Source organism: Rhamphochromis longiceps, linkage group LG23 (genome assembly GCF_057381845.1).
Source record: "Rhamphochromis longiceps isolate RC_006_pf linkage group LG23, R_longiceps_female_GT1.1, whole genome shotgun sequence".
NCBI lineage: Eukaryota > Metazoa > Chordata > Actinopteri > Cichliformes > Cichlidae > Rhamphochromis > Rhamphochromis longiceps.
In genome coordinates, this window is record NC_140578.1 from 16,857,242 (window position 1) to 16,877,053 (window position 19,812).

Genomic DNA, 19,812 nt, shown 5'->3' on the forward strand with positions numbered 1-19,812 from the left:
AAAAAAACCAAATATATTTGTCAATTATACAGCAATTTAATGTAAAAAATGCAACTTTCCATAGCTTTTTACGGATATTTGCAGTAAAAAAAAAGTAATAATATAATAATATTTACAGTAATTTGTTGTTAATTTAACAGTAATAGGATAGACCCTATTATTGTAAATAACTGTAAAAATAACAGAAATATGTTAAACCTTTGACAGTAAAAAACACAGTGAAATTGTATAACAAATTACAGCATTTTATTTTGACCAGATACATTTTACGGTAAATTCCTGGCAACCACAGCTGCCGGTATTTTACCGCTAAACATACAGTACAATATGAGGAACATAAATGGTTTACCGTACATTTTACATTTGCAACCGCTAAATATAGAAAAATCTAAAGATGCTCATATACAACCAAGGTAGAGAATATTACTGATAAACAATGAGAAAATTTGACATACCATTTGAAAACAGACTAAACATATTATTTTCTCTATTCCTACAAAACAGCATAGATCTTGAGAATACAGCATGTGTCCATATATATGGCTGGTAATCCATGGAGGAATGAATAAACATGAAACAAAATATTACCTGCCCCTGACCTATCAACAGTAATGAGTCACTGGGTCCTGCCTTGGTGAAGGAAAGGACTCGGTGGAGTTTCTAATGCGCATGGTGTTGAAGATACAAGCTCTGCAGGAGTACTTCAATGTCCATCAGGAGTTCACTTTGGACTGGCAGGATCCCCTCTGCAGCAAAAAAAATGGACAAAGTTTGATCAGTGCTTGAGCAAAATGCACAGAAATGAACAAAACGTGCTGCCAAAACCAGATCTAATGATAAATGATTTCTTAAGTGTAAAATATACAGTTCTTAAAGGATAGCTATTGTCAAAATGCAACCTGGGCTGTTTTTTTCAGTTTTTTTTTTTTTTACTGTAAACGAGACAAACATATATCTAAAAGCATAATTACGACAAACAAGCCGTTTTTGAGATTGACCGTGATTTTGTTTTGTGGTCAATAGCCAGTGAATGGGAATACTAGGGGGCCGGGGCATAAATTTGAGCACATCAAAATCGATACAGTAAAAAAAACAAAAAAAAAAAAAAACAGCCCAGGTTGCGTTTTGGCAATAGTTATACTTTAAATCTACTTGTGTAAAAGTGATACATAGACAACGCAGCCCTAATCACAATCATAATTTGTTGGAAAACGTATTTAAGTTTCGTATTGATTTATCATAGAACTTGAAGTTAATGGCTGAATGCATGGTGATGAGACCTATCATTCAATCTACATTTTATAGCGTATGAAACTGCTCACCTGGACATGAACCTGAGCTCGGCTGATTAAGATTAGTGTCTCCTGTCCATCTTTCTTTAGCAAAACTTGAATAATACCACTGCTTACCTCTTATTGAATCTTTGGGTGCAGACTTAATTGAAGAGCCTCGTATAAACAGGCAGGGTGTGATGTTTAGGGAAACCAAAGAATACAGCCGCCATCATTTCTGCCAGAAGACTCATTGGGTGCAACGAAGCTTTCATTGTGGACTGGCTAGATACCTTCTGCATTCAGAAGGAAAACAAGAAGGGCATACACCATAAACAATAATAACTGACAAAAATAATGAGACAAGAAATTAAAGTAACAAAATAAGTGCAAATCAAGTTTCCCTGTGTTACAGTGTAGCTGAATGTTTTTCAACAATTTGATTTACGGTAAAACACATACCAAATATTTCCAGCCAAGGTTTGTTTCAATCTTCAGCATTTTTTTCCTGCCATTGTCTTGAAACTGTTTCATCTGTCTCTCTCATTTGATGCTGTTTACAAAAACAAAACAGCAATATTGTAAAGGGAAAAAGGAAAATTAATTTAATGGAAAAAAAAAGATTATGACCTGAAATCTCACCATTTCCTGAGAGTCACAGGTCCTTTGAGTATCCTTATGGTTTCTGCTCAAATTCAGTGTCTGAAAAGGGCAGGAACAAAACAAACCTTTTTAATCATAATAAAGACAAAATAAGATTTAGAGACAGACGACAAAGAAATGTGTAAAATATCTTCTTGAATCTGTTTACTTTACTAACCTTGAAAGAGACTCTTGGGTCTTAGCTGTGCCACCACCCTTAAACCTTAAAACAGATGGAGACGATATGCTGGCCTGGCTTGAAATTTCCATATTTGGTGCTGTAAAACAATATCACAAACAATAGATTAATTGTCCTTTTTCGACCTTGGCCAAAGCATAATAGAAAAAACAGAAAGTCCTTCATGGCTATTGTGCAATGAAATCATAATACTTACTGGTTTGTTTCTCAGATGTCTCCACTCCTAATGATTGTAGTGCCTCCAGTACAATTTCAAGGATTGAGGCAGACAGGTCCGGCAGCACCTTAGTAATGGAACTCCTTATGCTGCCCCCCATTTCCAAGATGTCTGATAAAAGAATGTGAATAAAGGTCAATTTACACCAAGTGGTACCTTTGGTCTTAAAATATGAAGCTGATCTTGCTTGATACTACACTTTTATACAGTGTTTCGTAAGTACCAAACTAACAGCACCATTATTGTGACAGCACACTGTGTTTCAGTGGAACCATTTGGTACCCATACTTCATGTAAGATGTTAATGGATAGAAATCAATTAAGTCAATGGGTTTTGACCAAAAAAATCATTTTATTTAAAACAGCTTACTATCACTTATGTCACACAGAACATCAGCAGGAGGCTCAGTAGAGGGCTCTTCTGATTTCTGCCACAGATCAGACTCTAGCAGACATCTCAAAGTCTCTCTTAAAGGCACATAATAGGCAAACCTATCTTTTCTGTTTTCATCTCTCCCTAAAAATATTTTCTTTGGTTCCGCATAGTTGAAGGCTTTTTTAAAGATCTGAGCTCTGGAGTGCACTGTCCTCAATGGCCCGGTATGACATGCAGAAAAAAGATCATAGCTTTTGACAGACTCACAGACTTTGTTGATGTCCTCCTCTGATAATGATGTGTCATCTTTTAACAGTGATGCAAGTTTACCCAAACTGTATGTCTGTCCCAACTCATGCATGTTCTGCATTTCCTCTACAATGTTCTGTATGGTTGAAGCAGGCAGTAGAAACTGACCCTGCAATTTTAAGTAGAATAGTGAAACGTTTCTCAGAAAAAGATCACAGAATTCAGGGGGCATTTCCATGTTATCTTCATGTGTAATAGACTGTGCAGCAGGCTCGGAAATCAAGGGTACAAAGTCATCTGATGTGGTTGGAACAGATGATGATTGACATGCAGACTCTCTATATAAATCACCAATGCTGCTGTCTGAAAACTCTGTGTTTACGTGACATGTGAGCAGTAAAAGATGATTTAACTCTAAAGGTATTTGTGCATCCTCTTACTGGACAAGTGACCACGTGTCCTTCCACAATATGGCTCTTCAGATGAGCTATTAACTCTTTAGAGTTCTGACACTGACGTTCACACATCGCCATTGCACATGTAAACGAAGAAACCACCACCACACCAGTGACATGGGTGGGGGCAGTGTCTTCGGTAAAAATGAGCCTTAAACGCGCCATACCTGGTGTATGTCTGCTTGCAGCCTGCTTCAATACACCGAAAGAAACAACGTGGCTCATTCCGATGCAGTTTACAATGAAGCACGTAGCCCCTTGATGACTGAACTACCTTACCACAGAAATTACACGTTAACATAACTCCATGTACTTTGGTAATTCCTCCCTAGCGAATTAAGCACGCCATATACAGAAACTAATCCAGAGCAATGCTTCCCTCGCAACAGTAATGCTAACTCAACTCACAAATGCTAACTAAATTCACAACCTCACTCATAAAAAACGAACTGCTAAAATTATCTATAAACGCTGGGCTGGTGGATTTTTATAACAGAGATAACTTGAAGTTGCATGTACTCACCTCACCTCGAACTAATTGTAAGCTGCCAGGATGTCTACAAATTCCGAAGATGCTGTGGTCCAAGCAGCAATAAATGGCGCTAATATACGAGTTCAAAACTGTGTCCGTTAGCGAAGCCAACTTGAGTCTCCTGCATGAAAAAAAAGAGCGGTTGGCACACAGCTCAGCAGCGCGCCGCGCTATTGGTCATTTTCAGGTGACGTCATCCCGCAATGTAACGTCGCTCTTTGTTTCTTTAGGAGGTTCGAATTTGATCAGAAGTCACGTCTGCAGACCGCTGCAGCCACGTCTTACCTTGCTTCCCCTTTTTTTGGTGAAATGGTTCGCTCATACTGCACAATGTTGCTACCAGATTTTTTTTCTCTGCAATTCGAACGTAAAACGTCTGTACACAGTTTACCAGCAGTTTAGCTACCAATCAACAGCGATCACACAAATTCAAAATTTAAGGCCGACCCACTTAAGGTGGTCTGATAATATGGCGTGAAACACAACAACATAAAGTTGTTTTAAAATAATAATTAAAAAAGATTATTGAAATCAATTTTATTCACAACCATAAACTTTATTTTTAACATCTTCTTTTGCTGTTGATTTTTTTATCAGAAGGTTAACAATGATATACTGCAGGCCTAACTTTTAATCTGTATATCAGTATCTGAATTTTAAAATAAAAAAATACTATCAGTTTTATTGTCTTTCACTGCTGATATTTGCTTTTTTTTTAATGGTATGTACTGGTTGTATTATTACGGTGGACCCTATTTTTTAACATCTTGTTTCTGTAAAAATGAATGTTTTTGTTTGCTTAAAAATCTACAGCTTTATACTGTGAATTCCAATGTGCACAACCCCAAAAGATGTAGTTTTACTCAAATAATACCGTAAAATCTAAGTTTTTCAGACATTTTCAACATTACAATATGTAATTGTAAAATGTATGCATATTTATTTGTTTTCACAGAAAATATTTATAATTTCAACATTTTATTACAGTAAAAAACAAAGTTTTATCCAGTCTCACAATTAACGGTTATTCAATCTATTTAATACAGTAAAAGGAAGTTTTTGATTTTACGCTCCATTACCGTTGGAATTTGACGGTGTTTTGCTGTATATTTTACTGACTTTTTTTACAGTGTACACTCTATTCCATACATAAGACACTTCGTTCACAAAATGAAATTTCAGGGTGCCATTTGGAAAACACATGTATCCAAAATACAAAACACATCGTGTAATTGCAACCACTCAAATACACACCTGAAGGCGCTTACTTGCAAAACTGAACACCAATTAGCCAACTACAAAAAGCCCTCAGTTTAGCCAATTCAAGAAATTTGCAAGCATGGATGGAGGGAGGAGGAGGAGGAGGACGAAGACGACGAAGAGGCCATGCACGGACCCATATTTCTGATGATATAAGAGCAACTTTGGTGGACCATGTCATCAACCATGGCCTGAAGCTGTGCAGAGAGTCCACCCACATCTAAGCCGCTTCACAGTGGCATCTGTAACAAGAACATTCCGACTAGAAAACAGGTATGTCTTCACCTCTCTACCTTCTACTCTACTCTGATGGTTTTTATAGCACTGTTCCACAGTATATCACATTACCACATCAAGTGTTCAGGGTATTGAAGGGTGCTAATGCTCATTTTGCAGCCAAAGTGGTAGTTTCTGTGAAACATACCATGATTACTTATATTGAAGTACAGTGTTATACAGTGGATGATACAGTATATACAGTAAAGTACTGTAAGAAAAATAAGCAAAGCGATGACAATATGTGGTTGTATTTCTCTAGAATGACTCGAAGACCTTCAAGGGGAGGACGCCAACGCCTGTTCACACAACAGCAGGACCTTGCCGTTGTGGATCTAGTGAGGGCAGACAATGCCATCCGTCTCCACCAGCTACGAAAGCAAATACTTGCAGACAGGCAAGTGTTCAACAACATAAACTTTGTGAGCATCACCACCATCAGGCGCATCTTGGGAAAACACAGCATCACCATGAAGCAGCTCTACAGAGTCCCATTTGTCGAGCTGAACATGTATGGGTAAGTGTAACTGTCCTTTACATGTACAATACAGTATTGGTGAAATCCAGTAGCAGCTGAATATGTACCATATCAATACCACATGGATCCATTCTGAAAGCTACACAGGTACCTGTGTGATGGGGTGAGGGTTCTGTATGTGCAGCACTGTAGTACAGTAATATGTTCTTTTTTTTTTTTTTTTTTAAACAGAGAATCTTGGCCAAGGATGGAGCTGCACAGCCTCATGAATTCATTTTCATTGTTGAAGCTGGATTCGACCTATGCAAAACAAGACGACGGGGTCGTAATGTAATTGGCCAAGGGGCAATTGTGCACGTCCCAGGGCAGCACAGGGGAAATATCACATTGTGTGGCGCCATAACCCTTCGAGGGCTTCTGCATCATCATGCAAAACTAGGTCCATACAATAGCCAACATATACTCACATTTCTAGATGCTCTCCATAACATAGTTGTACAGAACAGACCAGATCAGCCCAGGTTTGTGATGATATGGGATAATGTCAGTTTCCATCGGGCTGCTCTGGTCCAGGCCTGGTTCTCCAACCACAACCAACTTGAAGTGGTATACTTGCCCCCTTACTCACCATTTTTAAACCCTATAGAGGAATTTTTTTTGGCTTGGAGATGTCACAACCCAGCTCATAGGAAGTGACAAACAAATGGGAGACCACACAGGCTTTTAAAGGCTGTAAGACATATTTAATGAAAATAAGGTAAAGCAACTTAAACACAATTTAAAGGACATAACAGCCATAACTGAAACTTCCAAATAAACATGACAAGTGCCAGAGAGAGCGTCAAAGCCAGCCACCACTGGTTCAGTCAAGGTGTCTTTATATACACTGGGACTGGCCTCTCAGGTGTGCTGCATCACTAATTGGGTCAGCTCCACCTACCTGCAAGAAACAGGTAAAAGAAAAAACAAAACACAAGGCCAGCCCACTGGCCGTCACACTTCCCCCCATAGAACAGGGTCTCACCCTGAATTGGCAAACACATTTACATTATGAATTTGCAACCGCATAAGCCTCTGATTTGGGTTCTGCAATGTGTTCAAGAAAGTGAGAGGGTTATGGTCAGAAAATACCTCAATTGGCCGAGCAGAATCTAAATATACCCTAAAATGCTGCAAGGCCAAGACTAATGCCAAAGCTTCCTTTTCAATGACCAAATAATTCAGCTGCACCAATGTGGCTTGCGTCCACGTACAGCTTGAAGGGCTGATCCAGACGAGGGGATAAAAGCACAGGTTCAGAGCACAGTAAAGCTTTTACATCCCAAAAAGCTTGCTGGCATGCTGCAGACCAAATAAACTTTACTTTGGCCTTCAACAAATCAGTCAGAGGAGCAACCACTGTTGAGAAGTTTCAACAAAAACAGCGATAATAACCGACCAGACCCAAAAATCTCATGAGTTTTTTTTTGGTTACTGGAACAGGGAACTCTTTGATGGCCAACACCTTTGCATCAGCTGGCCTCACATAACCTTGGCCCACAACCTTACCAAGATGGGTCACAGTTGCTTTTGCAAATTCACATTTTGCCAGGTTGATAGTCAGATTTCCCCAAACTAATCGTTCAAACAGAGTGCGAATGCGATCCAGATGATCCTCCCAGGTGCTACTATATACCACCATGTCATCTAGGTAAACAGCACAGCCTTTCAGCCCATTAACAACCATATTCATGAGTCGCTGAAATGTAGCTGGAGCATTGCGTAAACCAAAACCCATGACTGTATATGAATAAAGACCAGATGGCGTGATGAAAGCAGATATTTCCTGAGCTCTGGGAGTCAGTGGCACCTGCCAATATCCCTTCAACAGATCAAACTTGCTCACATATTCTGCTGCACCGACTTGGTCAATACAGTCGTCAATATGAGGCAAGGGATTGGAATCGGGTTTGGTCACTGCATTTACTTTACGGAAGTCTGTGCAACAACGTGGTGATTTATCAGCTTTTTCAACCAACAAGCATGGGGAAGCCCAGCTTGATGACGATGGCACTGCAATGTTGTTTTCCAACATGTAATGAACTTCCTTATCAATTATTTTCCTCTTTTCCTCAAAGACCCTGTAGAACCTCTGCCGGATTGGTTTTGCATCACCCACATCAATATCATGCTCTATCAAAGTTGTTTTAGAAGGTATGTCTCTAAACAAGGTTGGATACCTTTTAATTAATGCAGACAGTTCTGCACATTTGTCAGCAGGAAAATGGCCCAACAGCACATCCAAGTTCTGAAGAGTTTCTGAATTCTTCAGACGACCAAGCAATAAAGGATCATCAGGTGCTGCCACATCCTCCCCTCCACAAACTGACTGTGCTATTGTACAAGCAGTCAACCCTGGATTTGATGCGGAAGGAGAAATGAAAGAGCCTGACAGACCGACGGATAAAGGATGAACATGATATGGTTTCAACAAATTAACATGGCAAGGTTGATTTCTTTTCCGGCGATCTGGGGTAGCAATCAGATAATTCTGTTCAGACAGTTTCTGTACCACGGTGTGAGGCCCAGCAAACCGTGCCTGGAACGGTGACCCTGCAATCAGCAGTAAAGCCAAAACCTGGTCACCCGCACTAAACTGCTGCTCTTCAGACCGCCAGCCATAAAAATATTTCATCTTGACCTGAGCCTTTTCAAGGTTCTGTTTGGCCAACTGACCTGCCACATACAGTCTGTGCCGAAAACCATTAACATAATCTATCAAGTTCACTGGTGGTTCCCCTGACAACCACTTATCGCACAGCACTGTCAATGGTCCCCGAACTTTGTGGCCAAAGACCAAGTCATTTGGGCTAAACCCAGTACTCTCCTGGCAAACTTCTCGCGCTGCCAGCAGAAGCCACGGTAAACCTTCCTCCCAGTCACTCCTCATTTCGGTGCAATAGGCACGTAACAAGGACTTCAGTGTTTGATGGAAGCGCTCTAAAGCACCTTGGCTCTGTGGATGATAAGGAGAGGCTTTATTATGTACAATATTCAACAGCTTAAGAACTTGTGCAAATAGATGTGACGACAAGTTTGATCCCTGGTCACTCTGAATAATCTTCGGTATGCCAAATATAGAAATAAACTGTGTCAAAGCCTTCACCACAGACTTGGCTGTGATGGTACGCAGCGGATATGCAGCAGGATAACGCGTAACCTGGCACATTACAGTCAACAGATACTCCGAACCAGATTTTGATCTAGGAAGAGGGCCCACACAGTCAATGATCAAATGTTTAAATGGGTTACTCACAGCAGGGATGGGACAAAGTGGAACAGGTTTAATAGACTGATTTGGCTTGCCTACAATTTGGCAAGTATGGCAGGTCTTAATGTAAGCTGAAACATCACGCTTAAGACGTGGCCAAAAGAAGTAGCGCAAGATGTAATTATAAGTCTTCGTCACTCCCAAATGCCCAGATTTGTCATGAGAACACTTCAACAACTCCGGTCTGGATGGGCCTGGGCCCCCTTTCCCTGGCGGGTCGCGGAGTATGGGGCTGCCTACTGGGGTCAGCGGGGGAGCTGGCCCCAGGGAGGGGTCACTTGCCCCTCCCTTCCTTCCCTCCCTCCCCATCTCCAGCTGCCTCCCCCTTCCCGCTCCACCACAACCACCCACACATGCAGGACCTTGGAGTAGGGGTATGTCACCAGGGTGCAGAGGAGGCTACCTCCCCCCCCCCCTCTGTCCCCTTCTGGCTGCCTCTGCCTCAATTTTATCCCACAACTTAGACATTCACATTACTCACACTCTCATTACACATACATATAGGATCTTGGGGGTAGGCACGATACACGGAATCCAAATTACCATCAGGGTGTACACCTCACCCCTGGCGTCATTGCCCACCTCTCAATTTTAAATACACGTAGACATTGAGGGCTAGCAGGAGGGACCATGCGCTTACCTGCTGCTCTCTGGCAGGTAGCTCCATGCCCTCCTGGGTTTTAAATGTACCTTAGAACACACATGCATCAACACTACAATGAGCGGGTGGAGGGAGGTTTGGAGTCTTCTCTCACCCCCATTCTCTGCGGCCTGCTGGAGCAGGGGGGCTAGGAGGAGGAGTTGGCCGTCCGACTGCGGTCTGGAGTGTGGGGCCTCCCTGCTGCTGCGGAGTCAGGGCGGTCTGCCTCCCCCCACCGCAGGGAAAAGGGTAACACCACCTGGGTCTGGGTGCAGTTCCCCCCTCCAGGGGCAAGGGTACCTAGACCCAGTTCGTAGAGTACGCTTGGGGAGTGTGATCGTGTGTACAACGTCTCTTTATGTCTGTCTCCACGTTGGTTGAGTGTGGAGTAAGTGCATATGAGAGCATGAGGGTGGGAATGGATGTTTGTATATGTGTGTGCCTGTATGTCTGTGTCTATATGTCAGGTTGGGTGTCAGGCGCCACCTCTCTGGGGACATCTCAGGCTCTCCAAGGTATGGAGGCCTATCTCGCTCTACCACCACTTCCCCTGCCAGTGGCGGACCCCCTCAGACATCGGTGCGTTGGTGGTTCTTTGTGTCCGGGGATGGGCGTCCAGGTACACACCGGCTCACTCCTTGGCGGCCGCTTATCGGGGCCTGGAGCCTGGGGCTCGCTCGGGCCACTTCGGAGGTGGGGTGCCCCCGGCCTCTCGGCCTGGGCCTCGGTCACTCAGGCACGGCTGGCTGCCGGCGGAGCTCACGGGCGCGTCACTGCAACTCCCCCCTGGCTTCTGCTCCGTGGCTGCTGAGTAAGCCCTCATCTGGGACTCTCCTCAGCTCTTTCTGGGACAGTGGCGCGGCTGCCCCTCTGTTGGTCTTCCTTGGTCTCTTGTGTTCTGGGGGCCTCTGGATGTCTGGAGTTTTGATCTCCTCCATACCTGCTTCATGCCCTGGAGGACGGGGCTGTGGCCCCCCCACACCCTCTAGCAGATCATTACATGAAGGAACCTTTTAAAAAAAAAAAAACAAGCGCGTCCATGCTCACAGGTGTACACACGGGTGATCACACCCACAAACTACACCCGTTTTGGCTCCTACCTCAAAGCACACTGTGTTCTGTTGATCTTATGTGCTGCACAATAATGTTTAATATTTAGTATTTACTGTCATATTCCCATATATCATTCTGATGTTGTTTATTCTATTACTCTTGTTCTCTTCTGCTTGTTTTCTTTTTTCTTTCTCAGCAGGTGATCCAGGTGATTGATATATGTATTTTTTCTTCTTTTTTTTTCTTTTTTTTTTCTGCCCGTTCTGTTGGTTTTTGTCTTTTGCCCTTCTCCCCCGTCCCTCTTCTCAGCTGTTTCTCTTTCCCTCTTTCTTTCTCCCCTTCTTTCCCCCAGTCAAGTCTGTCCCGTATTCAGTAAGTGAAAATAAAATAAACAATAAAAGGTGAATCAAATGGACCATTACGGCAAGGCTGGGATGGTCAATTTGGTAAAGTAAATCCGTTGGGCATCTTTCTTTGCCTTTAGACAACAATTCTGATGGCAAAAGAGCCAAACGGGACAGGCAAAAAAGAAAGAAAGAAGAGAACACTTCAACACCTCGTCACGGTATTTAGTTGGAACCACAATCTGGACAACTGGACTCCCAACACAGTCCAACCCTTGCGGAATCCACCTACGGACTAGTACCTCCTTCTGCAGAAAATAACCAGAGGCCGCACTTCTAGCGTCATCACTAGGTTGCACTTTGTGAAACAGCTCAGTCAGTGAAGCATCAGCACGCTGTGCCTGAATTAACTCTTGCTGGGAAACTGACAAATGTTCAGGAACAATCAAATCTGGTTCAACCTGACACTCTTCTGCTTGAGTTACAGGCTCTGCATCCCTTTTAGCTGCAGCCCTTGTAACAGCACAAGCTGCAAAGTCAGAAAAACCCTGTTCACACTCATGGGAATCATTCAGAACTCTAGATTTAACAGGTAAAGAATTGTCAGCCCAGACTCGATTTCCAGCCAAATCATTCCCCAAAATCACATGTATGCCCTCAAGTGGCAAAGCAGGACAAACACCAAGGCAGATATCATCATCCACAAAACTGCATGACAGCCTGACTTTATGCAATGGAGCACAGATAGTGGTTAAACCCATGCCTTGAACAAGCACACACTCACCAGTATCAGTAACCTGTGAAAATGGCAACACGGAGGCTAAGATAAAAGAATCCTTCGCTCCTGTGTCACGCAAAATCTTTACAGGAACTTTATGAACATCACCCGGGAGTGATACAAACCCATCGGACACAAAATCCTCAAACCCCGAATAGCTCTCTGAGTCAGACTTAGTCGAAACTGGCGTCTCCCGAGAGACTACTGAAATTTCCCGTGCAGGAATGGTAAGAGCCGCAGGCTTAACCTGTTTGCCTGTACGCGCCAACTTGCTTTTCAACAAGGGACATTCTGTTTTCCAGTGTCCATCGCCATGGCAGTAGTTGCATGCTTGACCAAACTTACTGGGCTTCACACCACCAATGGCCTTCGCAGGGTCCGATGACATAAACTTAGTTTGACCAAAAGCTCTAGCAGGAGCACCAACTGAAAAACAGTTTCTACCAACCTGCCCCTTATGTGCCAAGATATATTCATCTGCCAATTTAGCAGCGTCAGAAACTGTTGTCACTTCCCGTTCAGCAATATAAGTGGCAACCACAGGAGGAACACACTCTTTAAACTGCTCCAATACCATCAACTCACATAAATCCTGAAAAGTTGTCACTCCCAGTGCCGAACACCATCTGTTGAAGTGTTTAGTTAAATCCCTCGCAAACTCTATATGCGACTGCTTATCAGACTTCCTCCATGATCTGAAACGTTGACGGTAAGCTTCTGGTACCAACTCATACGCCTTCAGAACTGCATCTTTAACAGTAGCAAACCTCCGACAATCAACTGCACTGAGTGCTGAATAAGCTTCCTGAGCCTTTCCAGTCAAAACAGACTGTAACATAATCACACAGTCAGCTTCTGGCCATCCTCTCAATTCGGCAATGCGTTCAAAAAGGGATAAAAAGGCATCTGGCTCTCTTTCATCAAATTTCGGCACCAAGCGCAAATTACGCACGACATCAAAAGTTTCAACTCCTTGTGGAGAAGACTCTTTAGCCTCAACACGACCTGATAACTTGCCCGCCTTGATTAGGTCTAGCCGATACTGCTCTAGCTCCAACTTTTCCTTTTCTAAAGAATGCCTTACACGTTCTTTCTCAATGCTCAGCTTGTCTCTTTCCATTTGTAAGAGTAACAACTCCTTTTGCTGCTCAAAAGACAAAGCAACGGCAGTTGAGACCACAGACTGATCAACCTCAGCCACTAAGGTCTGCATTTTACGTGGCAACATGCCTTTCTTTACTAATGCAGCCTTCAACACTCCTTTAACCCTTTAAGACCTACCATAGAACCAAGTCCGCCAGAGCTTATATTATATTTTTACATGCTGTGGAGCCATTTTTGGGAGCATTTCAAGTTGCTATACATCAATACAACCATTATAGCCCAGATTTTAATAATATGTATTCATTAAGTGCATAGTAATTACATAAATTGCAAAAAAGTGCAATAAACTACAAAAAAATTGAAAATCGTTTTTGATTTTTTAACATATATTTGTAGTTAGAGAAATTTAAGAGGCTTATCCCTCAAAACTGTAAATACAAAAAAGTTGCACAAAATAGTTTCCCACCACAGGAAATTTATTTTGAGTGTCTTCATAGTTTTATTTTTGAAATACACCAATTTTTATACACTGCAGGAAAAACGAAAATAAATATTATACTGCAAATTTGCAAAAAAGCAGCATATGCATCAAAATAAACTATTTCCAGCAGTGCAATATGAGTCCTAAGCATCCCAGAAACGACACAGAAAGTCATAAAGTCAAAGATAACTTTTAAAAAGAGCAGTATAGGCCCTGAGGCCCTGATCGCAAAAAAGACTACATTTCCGCAAAAATGACGTCACTTCCGGTTTCGGCCAGGTAATGGCGGAAATGCAAAAGTTCGCGCTGACGTCTATTCCAACGTAGGAAGTGTTTTGAACAGCTGATCGGACCGGCAAAGCGTGTTTCTGGAATATTATGTTTTTGTTCCTGCAAGCGCTTTTTATGCAGTTTTTGCAAAGCTTTATGTGGAAGGAAACCGTGACCTAGGACAAGCTGATGGCACAATATGTAAGTACAACTCCTCCGGTTTCATATGCAAAAAAAATTTTTGCGCTAGCTTACGTGGTTGCAGTGCTACCGGGATTTAAAAATAGTTACGCATAACAGAGCGTTCCCGCTCCGATCGGCTCTAAAGGGTTAATCTCATCTTTCAACCGTTTATCTCCAACGTCGACATCGTAATGTTCAGCAAGCTTCAAGAGTTGTTCTTTAGTACAACTATTCAAGAGTTCCTCCGATAGAGACTGAACAAAAGCATCAACAGTAGCCATAACAGCGAAGTATTGATTCTCGACATGCAATTGAAAACAGCACTTTCCCACTAACTGCCTAACCAAAATCTACTTAACTAAAGCCTAGTCTTCATGCAGTTACTTACGGTGGGTACTTATGCACTAAAAACCGCCAGAAAGAGAAAGGCAACTGCACAAACAGCGACCCCCTCAATCCTGGGGACGTGCTCCCGAGACAACTGCTCTAACCGTGTTCACCGCAACAGAAATTTCAGTGAATGATTCTCGAGAGAAACACTCCTTCAACCTAACAGGGAAAGCACTGATTTTAACTTTGCATATTCAATAATCAACACAGCTCATACGCTCCAAAGTTGACACAAGACAGCACATCAACACTAGCTCAAGTCTACAGCAAACAACAGTATTAACATGACTGCCTCCACTCAATCTGCCTAACCCAAATGGCCTCCCAAACACAATACACAGCAGACCCAGAATATCAAAGCACCACAAATAACCAAACTGATCAGCAATCAACTCAACAATTGCCTATCAGGCACCAAGCGCAGGCCAAGACACAACTAGACAAGCAGCTGCAAACAGACCAGCTATCAATCAAATGTTAGAAAGCTTACCAAACCAGGATAATTGCACAGACGATCCCGAACGAGCCCCCATTTGTCACAACCCGGCTCATAGGAAGTGACAAACAAATGGGAGACCACACACATGCTTTTAAAGGCTGTAAAACATATTTAATGAAAATAAGGTAAAGCAACTTAAACACAATTTAAAGGACATAACAGCCATAACTGAAACTTCCAAATGAACATGACAAGTGCCAGAGAGAGCGTCAAAGCCAGCCACCACTGGTTCAGTCAAGGTATCTTTATATAAACTGGGACTGGCCTCTCAGGTGTGCTGCATCACTAATTGGGTCAGCTCCACCTACCTGCAAGAAACAGGTAAAAGAAAAAACAAAACACAAGGCCAGCCCACTGGCCATCACAGAGATGGCATGTATATGACCGCCAACCACATGCCCGCATGCCTCTTCTGCAGGCAATGGAACAGGCCTGCGGTGACATTCAGGTGACAGCAATCCATGGATGGTTTCGACATGCAAGAGGATAGTTTCCCTGGTGCCTAGCGGGAGAAGACATTGCTTGCGATGTTAATGAGGTCCTGTGGCCAGACCCCAACAGACGGCGGGATCCATGAGCCCATGTATGCACAATTGTCATGATTTTTTGTGTTTACAGTATAGTGTTTTTTTCTATTACAATATTATTGTGTTGTTTTGTTTTGTTTTTGTTTTTTTGCTTTATCTGAATTCATGGTATTGCAATGTACAATATTGAGTAGGCCTATTTGCTTTTTTGGTTGTTTGAAAATGTGTCTCCTGAAAATATGCCTTCTGAATCAGAATCAGAATCAGAAAGGGGTTTATTGCCAAATGTTGAGCAGGTTTACAACATTAGGAAATTGCTGCGGTGCTTCAGTGCAAACATAGTGTCATAAATAGCACTTAAATAGACATGAAAAAATAAAAGTAGGGATAAGAATTAAAAGTGCTACGTAGAAAGATATGTGCATGAGCTATACATGAGATATATACATGAGAATAAGAATTAAGAGTGCTACGTAGAAAGATATATACATGAGTGCAGGTGGTGATCAGTGCCAAACATGGAATGATGCAGTGACACAGCGTAGGGTCATGTGTTAGTGGTGGGAACAGTCCTATGGTTATTGTTCATGTGTCCAACAGCAGAGGGGAAGAAACTGTTCTTATGGCGAGAGGTTCTGGTGCGAATGGACCGGAGCCTCCTGCCTGAGGGGAGCAGGTCAAACAGACTGTGTCCAGGGTGAGAAGTGAGAAGGCTGAGATCCGAGCTGCACGCCGCAATGTCCTGGAGGTGTACAGGTCCTGCAGAGATGGGAGTCTGCAGCCAATCACCTTCTCAGCAGAGCGCACAACACGCTGCAGTCTCTGTTTGTCCCTGATAGTGGCTCCAGCGTACCACACGGTGATGGAGGAGGTGAGGATGGACTCGATGATTGCAGTGTAGAACTGCATCATCGTCCGTGTTGGCAGGTTGAATTTCTTCAGCTGCCTCAGGAAGTACATCCTCTGCTGGGCTTTCTTGATGACGGAGGTGATGGTGGGCTCCCACTTCAGGTCCTGGGTGATGGTGGTACCCAGGAAGCGGAATGAGTCCACAGAGGTGATGGGGGTGTCAGTCAGGATGATGGGGGGGGAGTGGGGCTGTGTGCTTCCTGAAGTCCACAATAATCTCCACTGTCTTCTGGGCATTCAGCACCAGGTTGTTGTGGCTGCACCAGGACACCAGACGTTCAACCTCCCTCCTGTAGGCAGACTCATCCCCGTCAGAGATGAGCCCAATAACGGTGGTGTCATCTGCAAACTTGATTAGCTTGACAGACTGGTGGGTGGAGGTGCAGCAGTTGGTGTACAGGGAGAAGAGCAGAGGAGAAAGAACACAGCCCTGAGGGGAGCCGGTGCTGATGGTCCGGGAGTCCGAGACATTCTTTCCCAGCCTCACATGCTGCTTCCTGTCCGTCAGGAAGTCAGTGATCCACCGGCAGATGGGATCAGGCACATTCATCTGGGAAAGCTTGTCTCGGAGATGGTCTGGAAGGATGGTGTTGAAGGCAGAGCTGAAGTCCACAAACAGGATCCTGGCGTAGGTTCCTGGGGAGTCCAGATGCTGCAGGATGAAGTGTAGGGCCATGTTGATGGCGTCGTCTACAGACCTGTTGGCTCTATATGCAAACTGCAGGGGGTCCAGGAGGGGGGCCGTGAGGGTCCTGAGATGGGAGAGAACTAGGCGCTCAAAAGACTTCATGACCACAGATGTCAGAGCCACGGGTCTGTAGTCATTTAGTCCAGTGATCCTAGGTTTCTTGGGGACAGGGATTATGGTGGAGGACTTGAAGCAGGCAGGCACATGACATGCCTGCAGTGAGGAGTTGAAAATGCCAGAAAACACTGGGGCCAGCTCGTTTGCACAGTGTCTGAGGGTGGCAGGAGACACGCCGTCTGGGCCGGGAGCTTTCCGAGCATTCAGGTTCTTAAACTGCTTCCTCACATCTGCTTCATGAATATGAAGAGTTGTGGTGGGAGGAGGTGGTGTGAAATCCTCTTTTGTGTGGGGTGAGGAGGGGGGTGTTGTAGGTGAACAGTTTGAAGGTGGTGATGGCTCTATGGAGGGGGGAGAGGTGGGGGAATTAGTGTCCAAAGTGCCTCTATTGTTGGGGCCGTTGGAGGTGTGAAGGCTGCCTGATGGCTCGTCAAAACGGCAGTAGAAGTCGTTAAGGGTGTTGGCTAAGAGCAAGTCATCAGTGGAGTGGGGGGTTTTAGGCTTGTAGTTTGTGATATTCCTAAAACCTTTCCACACAGAGGCCGAGTCATTCTCTGAGATCTGCTGCTGCATCTTCTCAGAGTGCTGATGTTTAGCAATGTCCACTTCTTTAGTGAACCTGTACTTGGCCTCTCTGTAGCAGTCCCTGTCTCCGCTTCTGAACGCCTTTCTCTTTTCCAGCCACAGCTTTTTGAGTTTAGGAGTAAACCAGGGTTTGTCATTGTTATAACTCACCCTGGTGCGTGATGGCACAATGCTGTCCTCACAGAAGTGGATATAGGAGGTGACAGTGTCCGTAAACTCGTCCAAGCTGTTAGAAGCAGCCTTCATTGTGTCCCAGTCTGTAGACTCCAAACACGTGCGAAGCTCCTCCACAGCCTCGTTGCTCCACAGTTTTTTAGTCCTCACGACAGGTTTGGAGAGCTTCAGCCTCTGTCTGTACGCGGGGATTAGGTGGATCATGACATGGTCAGAAAGTCCGAGTGAAGCGCGGGGCACCGCGCGATAGGCCCCGCTGATCGTGCTGTAACAGTGGTCTAATGTCTCTGGTCGGGCATTTAATATACTGCTTGTATTTGGGAAGCTCATGGCTCAGATTGGCTTTGTTAAAGTCCCCAAGAGCAATGATGAGAGAGTCCGGGAATGTCCGCTCCATGTGCAGTATCTGCTCCGCGAGTGCGCACTGAGCTGCCTGTGCATCTGCGTCTGAATAAACAATGAAAATCAAAGACTGCAGTGTTTTATATAAAGTAGACTAGTGTGTTCCCCCTGATCTGTAAGTGTTTGCATGTGATGCAAGTATGTGTCATTTTGTCAACAGAGTTTCATTTTGACAAAGGGATGTTAGGTTTTGACAGCAGAGTTTAGGTTTTGAGAGTAGAGTTTTAATTTGGCACAGATGTGAATTGTATATTTCCCAGTGTTGTGTCATGTTTACTTGTGTTTAGAGTTTTGGCACAATGAGCAAAGTTTTGCAAAATGTGTTCAAGCAACGGGCAAAAACTGTAATAAAGCTTCTGTTTTCAGTGATGAAGACATGTACCTGATCTGCAAACTGTCAAACCTACCACTGAAGAAATGTTCTGACTCACTGTTTTAGCCATCATTGTGTGGCCTTTATTACAGTCACTCAGATCCTTAAAGCTATCGATGTTTCTGCGCTTCAGAAATGACGGTTACCTCACTAGCATAAAGGTTTCTTATGTGAAATTGTGCATACAAAGCAGGTCCACCGTATTAGAAGAGATACAACCACTGACTGCGAGGGAACAATGTGTGTGGTTGGTGAATGGTTCACTGAAGCTGTTGGTTGTGGTTAAGTAAAGTCAAAAAGTTGGTGCTGCATCAAAAATGTGCTGCTTTGGTCACTTGTCTGCACTAGTAGCAAAACATTACCACTAGCTAAGTGGTAGTAATACTTGAAAAAGTGTGATGAAACCAGTAATGGAGGATGCATGTCTTCAAAGTAAAAGTTGGGCTTCCGCACTGAAGCCAACTTGCTTCAAAAGGCATAAGTTTAATTTTCATAAACTGCAGTTCGTTTGTGTTCTCTATAGAGCTATGGGCGTGAGCACGAGCTAGGCGCTGTGAGCTTAACCATGAGCTTGGAGCATGAACATGAGCTGTGATATTCCCAAGCGAGGAGGGCTGTGAGCACGGGCAGTGACAGGCAAAGCTTGACTGGAAAACAGGGTTTCGAGAGTCAGGGGTGAAGGGCATTGTTTGCAAGTAGAGTAGCACAGGAGGGGGGGGGGGGGGGGGAGCGTGGATGTGAGGCCTACGTGAGTATGGTGATAAATGGATCCTGAGTTCTAGATGGTGAGGCAGGGAGGCAGGCAGCGAAGACTGGAGAACATACAGTGGATCGTACCAGCTATGGTGGAACAGAAAAGCCCAACGTGAGTAATCAGCTCCAGGTGGGAACCCTGGGAGGAGTGATGATGACTCCACCCAGAAGAGGAAAGCCAGGCACTGTGACTCACCCAGACCACGACAGCATGCTGATTGTTTTACCACAAAATAGCTTACTTACAACTGGGCTCGTCAGGCACTCTTCTTGGCTG

General features: G+C 43.8%; 1 long non-coding RNA gene and 1 pseudogene across 3 annotated transcripts; one reads left to right on the forward strand and one right to left on the reverse strand.

Moving 5' to 3' along the window:
- Window positions 1–321: 321 nt before the first annotated feature.
- On the reverse strand, window positions 322–4,276 carry LOC146641538 (uncharacterized). Of its 3 annotated transcripts, none has more exons than XR_014909628.1 (7): window positions 3,933–4,276; window positions 2,309–2,440; window positions 2,092–2,191; window positions 1,914–1,973; window positions 1,734–1,824; window positions 1,410–1,564; window positions 322–746 (listed from the first exon to the last, which is right to left on the reverse strand). It is a non-coding gene; the product is annotated as an uncharacterized LOC146641538 (long non-coding RNA). The 3 variants fall into 3 exon arrangements; XR_014909627.1 differs by having other exon boundaries at window positions 1,410–1,567; window positions 3,938–4,271; XR_014909626.1 differs by having other exon boundaries at window positions 1,410–1,567; window positions 3,933–4,259.
- Window positions 4,277–5,740: 1,464 nt separating this feature from the next.
- Window positions 5,741–6,592, forward strand: LOC146641539 (uncharacterized; annotated as a pseudogene).
- Window positions 6,593–19,812: the final 13,220 nt, after the last annotated feature.